Source organism: Zonotrichia albicollis, chromosome Z, assembly GCF_047830755.1.
Source record: "Zonotrichia albicollis isolate bZonAlb1 chromosome Z, bZonAlb1.hap1, whole genome shotgun sequence".
NCBI classification, from domain to species: Eukaryota; Metazoa; Chordata; class Aves; order Passeriformes; family Passerellidae; genus Zonotrichia; species Zonotrichia albicollis.
In genome coordinates, this window is record NC_133860.1 from 45449480 (window position 1) to 45464883 (window position 15404).

A 15404-nucleotide genomic window follows, 5' to 3' on the forward strand; every position below is an offset into this window, starting at 1 on the left:
CACCCCATAAACTCATGTAAGTTTACTTTGCATTTGCAATATCTTTCATCAAGAATTGCCAACCATCTGGAAGCTGTTATATGAGGAAACAAGCCCTTTTGCTTTCTAGTCCTGTTGATTTGTGTGATTTTCATTCTTAAGGGTGCTCATGATGTGGGGGAAAGAGGCAAAGGAGGCATGTATAGATGCTGATGTTAAAGGATAGGCAATTTAGGCCGATCCAGACACTCCAATGTCCAATTGCTTGCCTGGCATGATTCTTTTGGATACTGTTGTAAATATAAAGAAGGCTAAACAATTCTACCTAAGTTAGTTACTTAGTTATTCCTTACCTTTCGGGTAAACAGTAGGACATATAACAATCTTTCTCTTTTGCTATCTTAGAGCCGTAACAAGTCACTCGTCTCTTGAGTATTTTCTGCTTAGTCTCTTTATGGAGGGAATATTCCCTCTTACTTGGTGATCTGCATACCAGTTATATGTGGTACATGTTCTGCAAATGCCTACTAATATTTTGATATTTGTATAGGGTTAGGTGAAGTTGTCTTGGTCTGTAGGGTCAGTTCCTTGGAGTTTGCACGAACAGTATATGGGGTTTTTTTGTTTACTTTTCTTCTTCAGTTAGCATCCTAGAATGTCATAGAATCACAGTCCTAAAATATTTTGCGTTGGAATGGACTTCTACAAATGTCATCCGGTCCAACGCCCCTGCAGTGAGCAGGGACATCTCCTGTTAGATCAGGTTGCTTGAATCCATATCCAGTATGACCTTGAATGGTTCAAGGGCATCCACCAGCTCTCTGGGAAAATTTTGGCCATGCATACCATCCTCATTGTAAAATATTTCCTCCAAATATCTAATCTGTATACCTTTCTTAAGCTTAAAACCATTACCCCTGTCCTATCGCTACAGTCCCTACTAAAAGGTCTGTGTTAATCTTTCTTGTAAGTCCCCTTTATAAGTACTAAAAGGGCACAATAATATTTCCCAAGAGCCTTCTCTTCTCCAGGCTGCTCAACCCCAAATCTCTCAGCCTTTCATTATATCAGAGGTGCTCCAGCCCTAAGTCGTGTGGCCCTCCTCTGAACCTGCTCCAATCGATCCATGTCTTTTCCTTTTCCATGTCCTTTCATGTCCATGTCTTACCAAGGGTTCCAGAGCTGGATGCAGTACTTCGGGTGGAGTCTCACTAGAGCAGAGTACAGGGGGACAGCCACCTCCCTTGCTAATCATTCAGGTACATCAGGATTCCTCTATCGATCTGTACCAGATAGTTGAGGAACTAAGACACCTTTTCCTTTGCTGACACAAATGCCTGTGCAGTCTGCATGTTTGACCTTGGGGATGGGAACAGATGGCCTCACTGCTTTGTTGGGCTGGAGACTCAGTACACTTTAGGGTTGCCTAGGCATTCTGTTATACTGCTATGCTGCTCTGCAAGTCCTGGGTTTTGATGAGGATAAGTTGATACCTTTTCCACATAGAAAATACTTGATTTTCTTAAATTATATTTTGTCCTTGCTGCTGGTCCTCTCATCAGTGGCTGATGAGACATCACTAGTTGACCATCAATTTGGTGTCTTCCTTGTACTATGAACTGTGTCCACACAGTTTTACAAGCAGCGCACTTTCCTGGATTCTCTGTAGGTTTCTTTGTGGCCCACTGTTGATAATTCCGAGACACAAGTCATGGGCAATACACCATTTACAGGAATGAGGAAGGGGCAAGATTGCAAGAACCAATCATAAATGCTGATCATAAAGAGCATGTGTAAAACTGATGACGCCTAGCCTTTTATGTGCATGAAAAGCATTGCAGGGTATGGCATAAGCTGTGCATACTGAGAGCTTTCTGCTCCTACCTCTGTGCTTGCTATGCACTGGTGGACTTAAGTGGGTGCAGCCTAATCACTGAGCTGAGGCACTTGCATCTGCATTAGCAAATTAAACATGTTATGTAAACTCATGGAATGCACCTTCCATGGGTTACATTGGAAACTGTTTTGAAATGCTGTATGAAGTTTGTATGTATGAAAATGGCATCATGAAGGGAATCAAAGCATATTACAGAGTGTAATAGATTTGCCTTGACAGTGTATGAGCTTCAGTATGAACTAAAATGCTGTAGTATCACATCCATGGATAATTCAGAAGCTTGACGTGTTAATCAGTATTTTCAGTATAATTAGTAACTTAGAGATAAAAAGGGAGGATTTATGACCTTTGGAAGAAGTAGGTAACTCAGGAAGAGTACAAAGATGTCATTGGCACATGTAGAGAGAAAATTAGAAAGGCAAAAGCTCAACTAGAACTCAATCTGGCCACTGCTGTGAAAGATAATAAAAAGTGGTTTTATAAATACCTCAACAAAAGGAAGGCCAAGGAAAATCTCCATCCTTTAATGGGCATGGAAAACATTGTCACCAAGGATGAGGAAAAGGCTGAGGTCCTCAATGTCTTCTTTGCCTCAGTCTTTAACAGTAAGACTCATCCTGAGGGCAACCAGCCAGATCTTCTGCAATACATGATGAAGTACTGAGCTATTTAGACACTCAGAATTCTATGGGATTGGATGGAATTCAGTCAAGGGTACTGAAGAAGCTGGAAGAAGCACTCACCAAGAAATTCTCCACCAGTAGTTCTGGCTAACTGGGAAGGTCTCAGACCTGGAGGCTGGCCAACATGATGCTCATCCTCAAAAAAGGTTGTAAGAAGGATCTGGGGAACTGCAGGCTGGTGAGTCTGACCTCACTGCTGGGGAGGGTTATGGAACAGATTGTCTTGATTGTAATCACTCAGCACATACAGGACAACCAGGGGATCAGGCCCAGCAAGCTGGGATTTAGGAAAGACGGGTCCTCCTTGGTCAACGCAATCCCCTTTTAAGACCAGACGACCTGCCTAATGGATGATGGAAGAGCTCCTGGATGTTGTCTATCTGAACTTTAGCAAAGCTTTCAATATTGTCTCTCATGGCATTTTTCTGTAAAAGCTGGCAGCCCGTCTCTTGGCCTGGTACACTGTTTACTGGGTTAAAATCTGGCCAGGTGGCCAGGCCCAGAGGGTCGTGCAAGGAGTTAAATCCAGCTGGTGGCCAGTCACCAGTGGTGTTCCCCAGGGCTCAGTACTAGAGCCAGTTCTGTGTAGTATCTTCATCAGTGACCTTTACAAGGGTGTCAAGTGTAGCCTTAGTAAGTTTGTGGACAACACCAAGTTGGGTGGGAGTGTTGATCTGCTGGAGATTGGGAAGATTTTTCAAAGGGATCTGGACAGGCTGGATCATGAGCCAAGGTTTCCAGGTCCTGCCTTTGGTTCACACCAACCCCAGGCAGTGCCACAGGCTGCAGGGTGCAAAGCTGCCCCAGGAAAAGGCCCTGGGGGTGCTGGTGACAGCAGCTGAGCATGAGCCAGCAGTGCCCAGGTGGCCAAGAAGGCCAATGGCATCCTGGCCTGTGCCAGCAATGCTGTGGCAGCAGGAGCAGGGCAGGGATTGTTCCCCTGTGCTGGGCACTGGTGAGGTCACACCTCAAATCCTGTGCCCCTCACTCCAAGAAAGACATGAAAGTGCTGGAGCATGTCCAGAGAAGGGCAGTGGAGCTGGGGAGGGGTCTGGAGCACAAGTTCTGTGAGGAGCAGCTGATGGAGCTGGGGTTGTTTAGGCAAGTGAAAAGCAGGCTTAAGGGAGACCTGTCACTATCTACAACTGCCTGAAAGGAGAGTATAGCCAGGTGGGAGTTGACATATTTCCCCAGGCAACAAGTAACTGGACAAGAGGAAATGGCTTCAAACTGTGCCAGGGGAGGTTCAGGTTGGGCATCAGGAGGACTTCCTTCACTGCAAGGGTTGTTAAGCATTGGAATGGGCTGCCCAGGTACTTGGTGAAGTCACTATTCCTGGAGGATTTCAAGAAATTTCCAGATGTGGCACTAAGTTCTGTGGTTGAGTTGACCAGGTGGTGATAGATCAAAGGTTGGACTCAATGATCTTGGAAGTCTTTTCCAACCTAATGATTCTGTGCTTATGTGATTTAAAGTTGCTTAGAGTTTGGCTGCACTGTGTTTTTAATAAACTGGTATCATACACAGAAGTGTCTGTAATTATTTTTAAAATTATATTGAGATATGTTCCTAGAGCACTTCTACCTGTTATAATGAGTAAAAACAACCCAGGTGCAGTATAAGACATTTGTTTTTCTTCAGTATCTGATATTAAAAACGTGAAATACTTTTAGTAGTCATATATTATGCCACATTGTTTCTGAACTAAAGAAATACAGATTTGTTTGGTTGCCATGCAAAACCTGAGATTATAGAAACCACTGAGAATCTGTATTTCTTTTCAGAAAATTACAAAAATTTTCAGCCCTAATCCTGAAAGAAATTCCTTTGATAATAGAATTCAGGGGGTTTTTAGTTGTTTAACCAGAGTTGGGGTAGTAATTTAAACAATTGCTGCAAAAAACAATTTCGCTCCAAATTTTCAATGTCAGGGAATGGTGCCAAATTGATGACTTTTGTAGGTGTGGTGATATGTGACACAGGGCCTGAGTCTAAGCAGTGGTGTTTGTACAGACACCAGAGGTGTTCATCTAGCTGGCTGGCCATAGATGAGGCTTTAAAACTTCTTCTTTATGCTCAAATACAATGACAGAAAAATCTTTGCATGGGTGGATGGAATTATTCTCTTGATCTGTTCTGATTAAATCAATATATTACAGACAGTGACAAAAGATAAAGTAATTAATTGCCACTTTCTGCACACTGGTGTCCAGCAGAGTTAGTACAAGTCCTTGCCTTCATCACAGTGTGGCTGGACTTCGTAACTGCTGAACACCAAGTGAGCATTGCCCTTTCCAGAAAAACAACTTTCAGACTACATGAAGTAGTAAATGAATGCAGCACAGAGTACTATTTGTGAGAACTCTACTGCCTACTCCATGAGTGGGTGATACTGCAGATGAAATTTAAGAGTAGTAGAGACCTTCTCTAATACAAATATCCACCTGGAAGAACATATGCCTAGAAGATCTTAATTTAAATTCGGCATACAATTATAAACCAAATCATCCACTTATTTACATAGATTTGGCTCCTTTGCTGAAGTCAAATGGGGATACTTCCTCACTGACTGGGCTAGAGTAGATCAATCTAGGGTCTTCTAGTAGGCTTGGCACCTGTAAATAACTGCCCTTGTTTGTGATATAAAGCTTTGTATGTTGAGTCAGCGAACCAAACACATACAATGTTATGAAAATGCAGTGGGAGTTGTGGCGTACAGTCAAGGGCATTATAGCCTTCTTTTGGTATAAATATGTACAGTTTTCCACTAGAGTTTTTTACCCATTGCAGTGAGCCTGGAGAAAACATTTATTCAAGCCTATTCTGTATATTTTAATGTCTTTCCTAATCTGTACAATCAAATCTGTCAAATTCAAAATCTGTTACATACTAAAGCTTAAAATTCGTTGCTATTTTGGGCTCTAATTATTTTCTTTTTAGTAGCATCTAAAATTAAAATAAGGTAGAAAGACTCAAAAAATGTATGTGCCATTACACATAGGTAGAGTCCCATTACTTGACTGCAGCTCTGTGGGGTTCTCCTGCTCATTTCAGAGTCTGTGATACTTCTCCTGGAAGCTGATGTTACAGCAGAACAAGGCAGTCTGTGCGCCCGACTGGTGGCTGTAGGGCTTGAAATGGAGGCATTTTATTCAGGTCTGTCACAGCAATGGTGGTCAAGCAGCGTGGGCTGCAAGTGCCCAAAAGACCTTCCCCAGGAGGCTGATGGGGGACTTGGGCTGCCTCGTGCTTGTTTAAAGCAGCAGGAGGCGGGAAGAGCAGAAGTACTATTTGTGAGAGTTTGATAATCAGGGCAGGTGCAACCAGCAAGCCTGCTCCATAGCCTTGGCTCCTAACTGAAGGGGTGAAACAAGCTCTAGTTTTTTGAAGAACGTGGGCGTGAAATCCTTCCTTACTAAGAGCATCACATCAGTTTCCTGAGCAAGCCACCCTGGGCTGTGCAGGACCATACCATCTGATGGGTAACTGAGGGCCAGGGTAAGCAGGGACATCCTGTGACTGCAGAGCTTCCTCTCCAGGCTGCTGGGTCACAGGATTGCCAGTCAGGAGCATGGTATGGCAGCACAGCAGGTAAGTCAACACAAGGGAGCCCAGGATATCATGTGCTCTGCCACAGCAACTAGGAATGGCAAAGGCCAAGACTCAAGGCACAAGGTGAATGGTCAAAAAAAGGGACACAGACTGCCATTAGAAGACAGGGGCAGAAACTAATTTTGGGTTTCATCCCTCTTAAGGCAAAACCCTCTTTTTTTTTTTTATTTTCTGAGGTGCTGTCTTGTTTTCTTAAAGCATGTGATATATAGAATCAAAGACTACACATCTACTCCATGTGCCCTTGTGCTTTCTAAATACAAATTCAGATCCTGTTCTTTCTTGTTGAGAAAATATTGACATTAGCACAGTGTGTCCAGTCTTTGTTCCTATTACTGTGCTATGCTACCATTGGGTCTAAATGAGGTTCTAGCTCCAGAACTGTAGAAGCATCAAAGCTAGTTGGCACCTCTGGAATCCCACCCCTGCCCAGAACAAATCAGCCACAGCACGTTGCTTAGGGCTGTGTATCCAACTAAGTTTGACTATCTCTAGGGATGGAGACTTCACAACTTCTCTGAGCAGCCTGTTCACAGTCACACTCATTCAGCCTTCAATCAGTCACCCGACCGTAAAAAAAAACACTTTCCTCTTATTTTTGAAAGGAATTTTAAGTACTTTGATTTTTGTTGTTTCTTCTGTCACTGGGGACAGCTGAGAGGACCCCGGTTCTGTCTTTACTCTGCTTATCCGATTATTTACATACAGTGATAAGATCTCCCTGAGATTTCTCCACACACAGCACTCTCAGCCTTTCCTTCAGTGAGAGATGCTTCAATCTCTTTATCGTTGTGACCCTTTGCTGGACTCACTCCAATATGTTCATGTCTCACTTGTGCTGGAGAACTCAGGACTGTGCACAGTACTTCAGGTGTACTCATCAGTACTCCAGTACTCATCAGGACTGAGCAGAGAAAGATGAAATCTCCCTGGCTGCTGGCAACACTCTTCCTGATGCAGACAAGGAGGCTGTTGGCCTCTGCTGTAAATGCATTATGCTGCCTCATGGTCTGCTCATCCTCCAGGTCCTCCAGATGTTTTTTGGTCAAAGCTTCTTTCCAGCTCATCGGTCCTCAGTCTGTGGTGACCTAGAGGGTTATTTTCCTCCAAGTGCAAGACTTGGCATTTTCCCTGATGTTTCTGTTGACCCATTTCTCCAGCCTGCCCAGATATATCTGCATAGCAGCACTCATCTCAGTGTTGTATCATCTGCAAATTTTCTAAGGTTGCACTCTTGTCCCACCACTTCTAGGCCCTTAATGCAATTGTTAAACAATAGTGGACTCAGTGTCAGTTCCTGTAGCATATCAGTAGTGACCACTCCACACTAGGTGGTATTTGTGCAATCTACCATAACCCTTTGAGCCTGGGATTGAAGTGAAGATGATAAATCTGTAGTTTTATTAATCCCCTTTGTGCTCTTGCTGTTTTCCAGTCTTCTCCCATTTGCAGTGACCTTTCAAAGATACTCAAGAGTGGCCTTACAAAGACAAGGGCCAATTCCCTTATCACTTGTGCACAACCTGTCAGGTCCTGTGAATGCATGAATATCAAGTCATATTAATGACATTTAAATGTTCTCTCACCTGCTCTTCCTCCACCAAGGATAAGTATTCCTTGCCCCAGTCTTTCTCTGTGGTCTTGTCATGGTTTGAGCCTGGCACAGAGCCAGTGCCCCCCATGAAAATGCCCTCACCCTGGTGTCTGCTGTGAGATGTGACCAGGAATAAGCAAAACAGGCTTTAGCTTAAACATAAAGAACACTTTATTACCTAAACTACAGGAAAATAGGGAAAGACCATAAGGAAAAGAAAAAAAATTGAAAACCTTACAAAAACCACTTTCCTCCTCCCCACTACCTGACTTTCCCAATCCGATACATTCTCCCAAAACACCCAACTGCCCAGCCTGGCACCACACTTTAGTATACTCAAACTTCAGTTCATGAAGAGGAAAGGAGTCCTTCTTGTTCCATAGGCTTCCCCTGGAAACACACTGAAACCTCGTGTGCTTCCCTGTCACTTCGGCACCGCCCGGAAAAAAAAGTCCTTTTGCCGCTTGTGACATCTTCCTTCCATGCCCAGTGCTCTCACCACTGACGCATGGACCAGAGCTGCTTTTAGGGTTGTCTTTCAAGGATGCCTTGTCTCACTCCAAAAAGGCACAGTCTCTGCTTTGGGACATCTGTCCCCCCCATATTTTTCCAACCCCCTGGGGCCGGGGGTCCTCACGATGAACCCTCCTGGTTCTGAGGCACTGCCTCCCCCTAAATGCAGTCTCTGTGTCACAGGAACAATTGAGTCCATGGCCACAAGAAAAGTCCAGCCAAAAGGCCACTCCAAATCATCTCTCCCCATTCAATCATCTCCACGTTCTTCGGGCCAGGTCCTTGTCTCATCTTATCTCATCTCATCTCTTATCTCCCTTCTCATTCAGCTTCGAGGAGGATTAGCATTTTTGCAAGGCCCCAATCATGAAAGAAAGGGGTTAAAACTTTCAGTCTCTGTCTATCTCAGAACGATGATACTCCCACACGTGCTGCTGCTGCGGCCGGCCGGGCTGCACCCTTCTCCCCCCTTTCTCCTCCTGGGCCGGCTGCTATCACATTCCGTCTCGCCGACTCTCCCTCTCTCTCCCTCCTGGGGGGGGGAATGGCTGCCCGATGTCTCTTGGGGCTCCTCCACCCTTCCATCCTTGAGGGCCTTCTCACCCCCATCTCTGTCCAGGCCCCGGGCCTACCGCATGGCTGCCCCTCCCCCGCCCAGCAGCAGCGACTGGACGGGGGAAGAGATCTGACCTCTTCGCCGCGACGTCCCAAGAGAGCTTCCCAGGGCCGAAGCTCTGCTTTTTAACCCCTGTGTATTCTCGGAGGTGTGTCCAAACCCCACTGGCTACACCAGGTGCCAGTCTCAAACTCAAAACCTTCATTGGTTTGACCACAGCTTCCCAGAATTCCCACTTCTTCCTGGTCAAACCACCACAGGTCTTAGTGAACTGGAATAGCTTTATCTCTTAAGACTGAGGTGAAGAGGGTATTGACTACTTGGCCTTTACCATGTCCTTTACTTCTAGATCCCTGACCATTCAGCAATGAGCCTACATTTTCCCTTCTCTTTTTCCCAACAAGGAACCTCTAGAAAGCTTTGTTTTTTTCCCCATATCCCTTATCAGAGTCAACTTTCCTAACCCTTCATAAACACCTCTCCTTACATTAGGATTTGCCTTGTAATCCTTACCCACCAGGACCCAGGCGCCCCATCACCCATCCTGAGGCAGAGAGCCAGCCCAGAGCAAAGACCCATGCACTCTCTCACATAAAAGATTATGTCCCCCCTCACCTTACCAGCTTGTCCTTCCTGCAGACCCTGAATCTGCCCATTTCACTTCTCCCATTCTGTGAGCTGTCCCAGCATTTTTTCTGATCACCACATCTTGTTTCAGGCCTTATATTTGCTGTATATTGGTGCTTTTAAGCACTAAGTAACTGTCACTGTCATGATGACTAATATATTTTCATAATCTTTGTGAATCACAGAAACCCTATTGTACTTCAGTATTTGGACCGTATTTCCCAAGAATCTAATTACAATATATATGATAAAAGTGCACTCTTACTTTACATCACTCTTAAGAAAAGTCAAGAGTATATTTCTGAACTTAGTCATCCTTTATACAGAATTTAAGATTTTAGATGAATGCATTTTTAACTGACCATGATTAAGTAGATGTATCACAAATTAGAAGTTATTTCAAGTAACTGTAGCATGTTTTATCATTTATTTTTGGCAAGCTGTAGGGGGAACAGTAAGATCTATATTGTGCAAGTTGCTTACTGCCAAATTCAGTGTCTATTGAGATACAACGATACCATCCAAAAGAATACAAAGACAGTTTTTGAGGACAGGAGGACAGAAACATGATGAAGTGTGAAGATTTTTCCAGTATCACACACTGGACCAACAGATCAAAAAATTTGCATCCTCATATTCTGCATCTTGGTAAGAATATTTTATTTTTCTGATACCTATACAACTATTACACAAGTTCATAAAGTACAATTTAAACCCAGGAATTTAATGACACTGTATTATATGTTCCATATGTCTATGTCCATTCAGAGAGTAAATCTGTCAGTTGCGGTTCTTGTGCAGAGACACAAGAAGCAGTTTCAGCTTGCAGTCCAAAAGGTGTATGTTCATGATCTCACTATGGACAAGACTGGAAGGAATTTGGTTAAAATTAGTGCAGATCTTGTGCAGGTAATAGAAAGGGAGTTGTGGTGGAAAGATAGGTATTATTTTCAGCTCAATACCCAGAAACATATTTCTGGGTATTGAGCAAAAGGGAGTATACAGTATCTACCAAAAGCAGAAGCTAGCGTCCTGACTGCCCATGAAGATCACAGTAAGATTAGTTGTCAGATTAGTAGGAGGGATTCAGTGTCCCTTATGAAGGCTAAATCCATTTAGCATTCAGGCTATCCACTGTTCACAGTGTTGTCTCTTAAGCCTTTCCTTCTGGTAGAGCAACAACATAGAAACAACATGGAATCACAGAAACGTCTGGTTTGGAAAAGACTTCTAAGAGCAAAAAGTCCAACCATTAAAGTCCACTGTCAAGTTCACAATTAAACTTGTCCCCAGGTTCCACATTTACACACCTTCTAAATCCCTCCAGAGTTGGTAACTCCACCACTTCCCTGGGCAGCCTGTTTCAATGCTTGGGCACTCTTTCTGTGAAGAAAATTTTCCTAATATCCAAACAAAACCTCCATTAGTACCCTTGAGGCCATTTCCTTTTGTCCTGTCACTTGTTAGCTTGGGTGAAGAGGCCAAACCCTGCCTTCCTGCAACCCCCTTTCAGGCAGTTCTAGAGAGCTATAAGATCTACCCTAAGTCTCCTTTTTTCCAACCTCAGCCACTCCTCAGAGGACTTGTGCTCCAGACCCTTCCCCATTGCCCTTCTCTGGACGTGCTCCAGCACTTTCATGTCTTTCTTGGAGTGAGGGGCCCAGAACTGGACTTGAGGTGTGGCCCCACCAGCACTGAGTACAGGGGAACAATCCCTGCCCTGCTCCTGCTGCCACAGCATTGCTGGCACAGGCCAGGATGCCATTGGCCTTCTTGGCCACCTGGGCACTGCTGGCTTATGCTCAGCTGCTGTCACCAGCACCCCCAGGGCCTTTTCCTGGGGCAGCTTTGCAGCCACTCTGCCCCAGCCTGTGGCACTGCCTGGGCTTGCTGTGACCCAAGGGCAGGACCCAGCACTGGGCCTTGTTGAACCTCACACCACTGGCCTGGGCCCATAATCCAGCCTGTCCAGATCCCTTTGAACAATCTTCCCACTCTCCAGCAGATCAAGACTCCCACCCAACTTGGTGTCATCCATACAGTGCCAGAGAGTGCACTCAATTCCTTGTCCAGATAATTAGTAACAGTATTAAGCAGAATTGCCACAGTACTGAGCCCTGGGGAACAGCACTGATGACCAGCCACCAGCTGAATGTAACTCCATCCACCACCACTCTTTGGGCCAGGCCATACAGCCATTTTCTTTCACAGTGTACAGTGCACCAATCCAAGCCAGTTTCTCCGAGACAATGCTGTTGGAAATGGTGTCCGAAGCTTTACCAAGTCCAGGTATACAACATCCATAGTCTTTCTTTCATCCAGTAAGCATGTCACTCTGTCACAGAAGCAGACTACGTTCATCAAGCAGCATCTGACTTTCACAAACTCATACTGACTGGCTCTGATCCCCCTGGTTGCTCTACAGTTGCCACATGATGAGACTCGGGATGATCTATTCCATGCCCTTCCAAGGTCAGGCTGACAGGCCTGTAGTTCCCTAGGTCCTCTTTCCAGCTCTTCTTATAGATGGGAGTAACAATCCAGTCAGCTAGGACCCTCCTGGGTAGCCAGTACTGCCAATAAATCATGGAAAATGGCTCAGCAACCACTTCTGCCAGCTCCCTTAGTACTTCTGGTTGTATCTCATCTGGTCTCCTAGACCTGTGTGTCTAAGTGGTGTAGCAAGTCAGTGACTGTTTACCCCTGGATTGTGTGAGCTTCATTCTGCTCTCCATTCCTGTTTTCCAGCTCAGGTGGCCAGGTACCCTCAGAACACCTTGTCCTGCCATTAAAGACTGGCAAAGGTGCCATCAATTACCTCAGCATTTTTCTCATTCTTTGTCACTATAATTCTCCCAACATCTAGTAAAGAATGGAGATACTCCTTAGCCTGCCTTTGTTGGGAATATATTACAGAAACAGTTTTCATTGTCTTTTATGACAATAGTCAGACCAAGTTCTAGTTGGGCTTTGGCCCTTCTAATTTTCTCCCTGTATAATTTCATTACATGTTAGTAGTCCACTTGAGTTGCATGCCCATTAAGGCTTAAACTCTCATCTTTTTTGCTTGAGTTCCAGCTAAAGCTCCTTGTTCAGCCAGACTGGCCTTCCCTGGCACCTTATCTTTTGGTACATAGGGACAGCCTGCTCCTGTGTTTTTAACATTTCCTTCTTGAAGAATTTTCAGCCTTCCTGGGCATCTTTGCCTTTCAGGACTGCCTCCCAAGGCTTTCTGTCAATCAGTGTCCTAAACAGGCCAAACTCTGCAGAATTCTCCAGAATTCTAAGGTAGCAGTTTTGCTGACCTCCATTCTTTTCTCTCTGAGAACTGAAAACTGTCATTTCATGATTGCTGTGCCCAAGACAACCATCTCATCACCCATCAGTCTTTCTCTGTTCACAAACAACAGTTCTAGCAAATGCTTTCCCTAGATTGCTTACTCAACAGCTGTGTCTGCCACACACTCCAGAAATCTCTTGGGCTGTTGTATTCCAGCAGACATCTGGTAAATTGAAGTCCTTCACAAGAACAAGATCTAATGGTTTTGAGACCGCTCCCAGCTGCTTACAGAATATTTCATCTGCCTCTTCATCTTGGTTGTGTGGTCTGTAACAGAACCCACCAGGATATCTGCTCTTTTGGTCTTCCCCCTGATTCTTACCAATAAACCTTTAAAGCCATCAACACAATTATTAAGCTCTAGATAATAAGAACACTTCCTAGCACACAGGGCTAACCTACCTCCTCCCTTGCTTATCCCTTCTGAAGAGCTCAAAGCCTTCTGTTGCAGCATTCCAGTTGCCTGAATCATCCCACCATCATTCTGTGGTGCTGACTATGTCATAGTATTCCTGCTGCATAGTGGCTTCCAGCTCCTCCATTTCTTGCCATGCTGTGTGCAGCATGGTGTAGAAGTTGTTCATTTGGGATATTGATCCTGACACCTTTCCAGGGAGAGAAGTTCTGCTGCTTATGTCACCATTCTCAGGCACATCTTGTTTCTGAGACATCAGCAGCCCACACGTCTTTGCTGTTGCATGGTCTCAATACCCTATTGAGATGGCTGCACAAGCAGCCTCTCTGCATCATGCTGTCCCCAGGCTTATCTCTAGCAGTCCTGGTTTTATCCCTTTTCCCTAGACTTTCTCAATGAGTCCTGTTGGCTGTTGTGCAAGTTCCTTTTCCCCCTTTGAGACAGGTGTACACCATCTGTTGCCAGCAGGCTTGGTGTCATGTAAACCAATGCATGACCAAAGAACCCACAATTTTGCCCGAGACACCAAGCTCAGAGCCAGGTACTAGTCTGTGACCTTCCTGTTTCTTCTCATGATTGCCTGCAAGTGGCAGGTGAGAGAACAAACACTACATGTGCTCCTGATCCCTTAACCACTTATCCCAAGGGCCTAAAATCTCTCATTTGCCCATGGACAGATACCAGCAGAGCCATGAGGCTCTGATTCCCCCACTTTCTGTTACACATTGTGTATTTGTGAGCAAAATCCTGGGACGGGGAGGAAAAGCAGCATGAAGGTACTTGGTTCTGCAAATGAGAATGGAGAGGCCTGTAGGAGGAAGGAGAGAATATGTCCTAAAACAAAGCCAAAAAGCAGACAGGAAGAAATAGTATTAGCAGCAGGTGAGCATTTTGACAGACAACTTTTTAGTAGGTGTTAAGTTCAAGGACAGTGAAAGAAGAAAATAACATACCAAAATTCATTATGTTACACATTTTTTGGCCTATTGCAGCCTGCTGTCCTTCACCTCTTTTGGTACGTGGTGCCATTGTGCTGTGTAGTAGGATGCAGGCATTGCATGTTGCTTTTGATGCAGACAGCAAAGATATTATGGTGATTTTAAATGATGGGGTGTTTCGTGTTCCTTTTGTATGTAAAGATTTTGGCATAATAGATGAACTACTGAGACAGCTCCAAGTTTAAAATTAAAGTTTTGTTCTGGCATTCTGGAATCCTAAGCATAACTTCACAAATTTAATATTCTTTCAATCTGTTTTTTTCAGTAGGGAATGTTAAAAGAATCAGAAGTAGAGATAATTCTGTCATGTCATGTCATTCATAGCCAATGAGACTCTCATCAATTTTTAGAATACTCACACGTGATTATATGTAATTCTCTGTCTACATACCCAAAGAGCCAGGAGAGGCTGCCTTCAGAAAAAAATTGTTTACTTGTTTGTGCACTTTAGTTGAAGAAACAGGATTCTAGAATGAAACTATTAAAATTATATTAATTCTAATATGTACTTTCCTTATAAATATATGGCATTATGTTTTTAATACTAGAATATTTTCTTTTTGCAAGTTCTCATACAATACTTCTTCCTTTAGAATTACTTTGGGTTTTTTGTTTTGTTTTGGGGGTTGGGGTTAGTTTGGGGTTTTGGGTTTGGGGGTTTTTTTTGTGGGTTTTTTTTTTGTTTGTTTGTTTGTTTGGGATTTTTTTGGTTTGGTTTGGGGTTTGTTTTTTTTGGGGTTTTTTTGGTTTTTTTGTAAATTCCTTGGAGATCTCAAGATTATTCCAGCTCTATTTTTTTTATTTCACATTTTGTATTCATTTTGTATTTTTTTAATACAATATATAATAGAAAATCAATGGTATTCTGTTGGATTCTTCCCTCAATATATATTGCACTTTTCTTGTGTGGGTTCAAATAGGCTTAATCAGAACATGAAAAGCAATTTCTCTTGTGCTGGCCCATTTGATTAAGTCTTTAAGCTCCATGCTTATTTAATCTATATAGTTATTAGTTTACTTAGCATGATAGTTAATTTCAAAATATGATCTTTTAACTTTTCACCAAAAAAAATTCCAGTTTATGCTAGTAATTAAAGTACAACCCTATCTGAAAAATTACTTCATGATAT

At 43.7% G+C, this 15404-nt stretch overlaps 1 protein-coding gene across 9 annotated transcripts in view; it reads left to right on the forward strand.

The window, feature by feature from the left end:
• The window catches only part of LOC106629451 (uncharacterized), a 41889-nt gene that overhangs the window by 3433 nt on the left and 23052 nt on the right, over window positions 1–15404 (forward strand). For 2 of the 9 annotated variants that reach the window (XM_074532853.1, XM_074532858.1), the window contains exon 4: window positions 9968–10169. The exons of 6 other annotated variants lie outside the window; for them this stretch is intronic. The gene's annotated coding sequence lies outside the window, so the exon portion shown is untranslated. Of the gene's footprint in view, window positions 1–9961; window positions 10170–15404 lie in introns of all 9 variants that reach the window. One more of the 9 variants, XM_074532854.1, reaches the window with a different exon arrangement.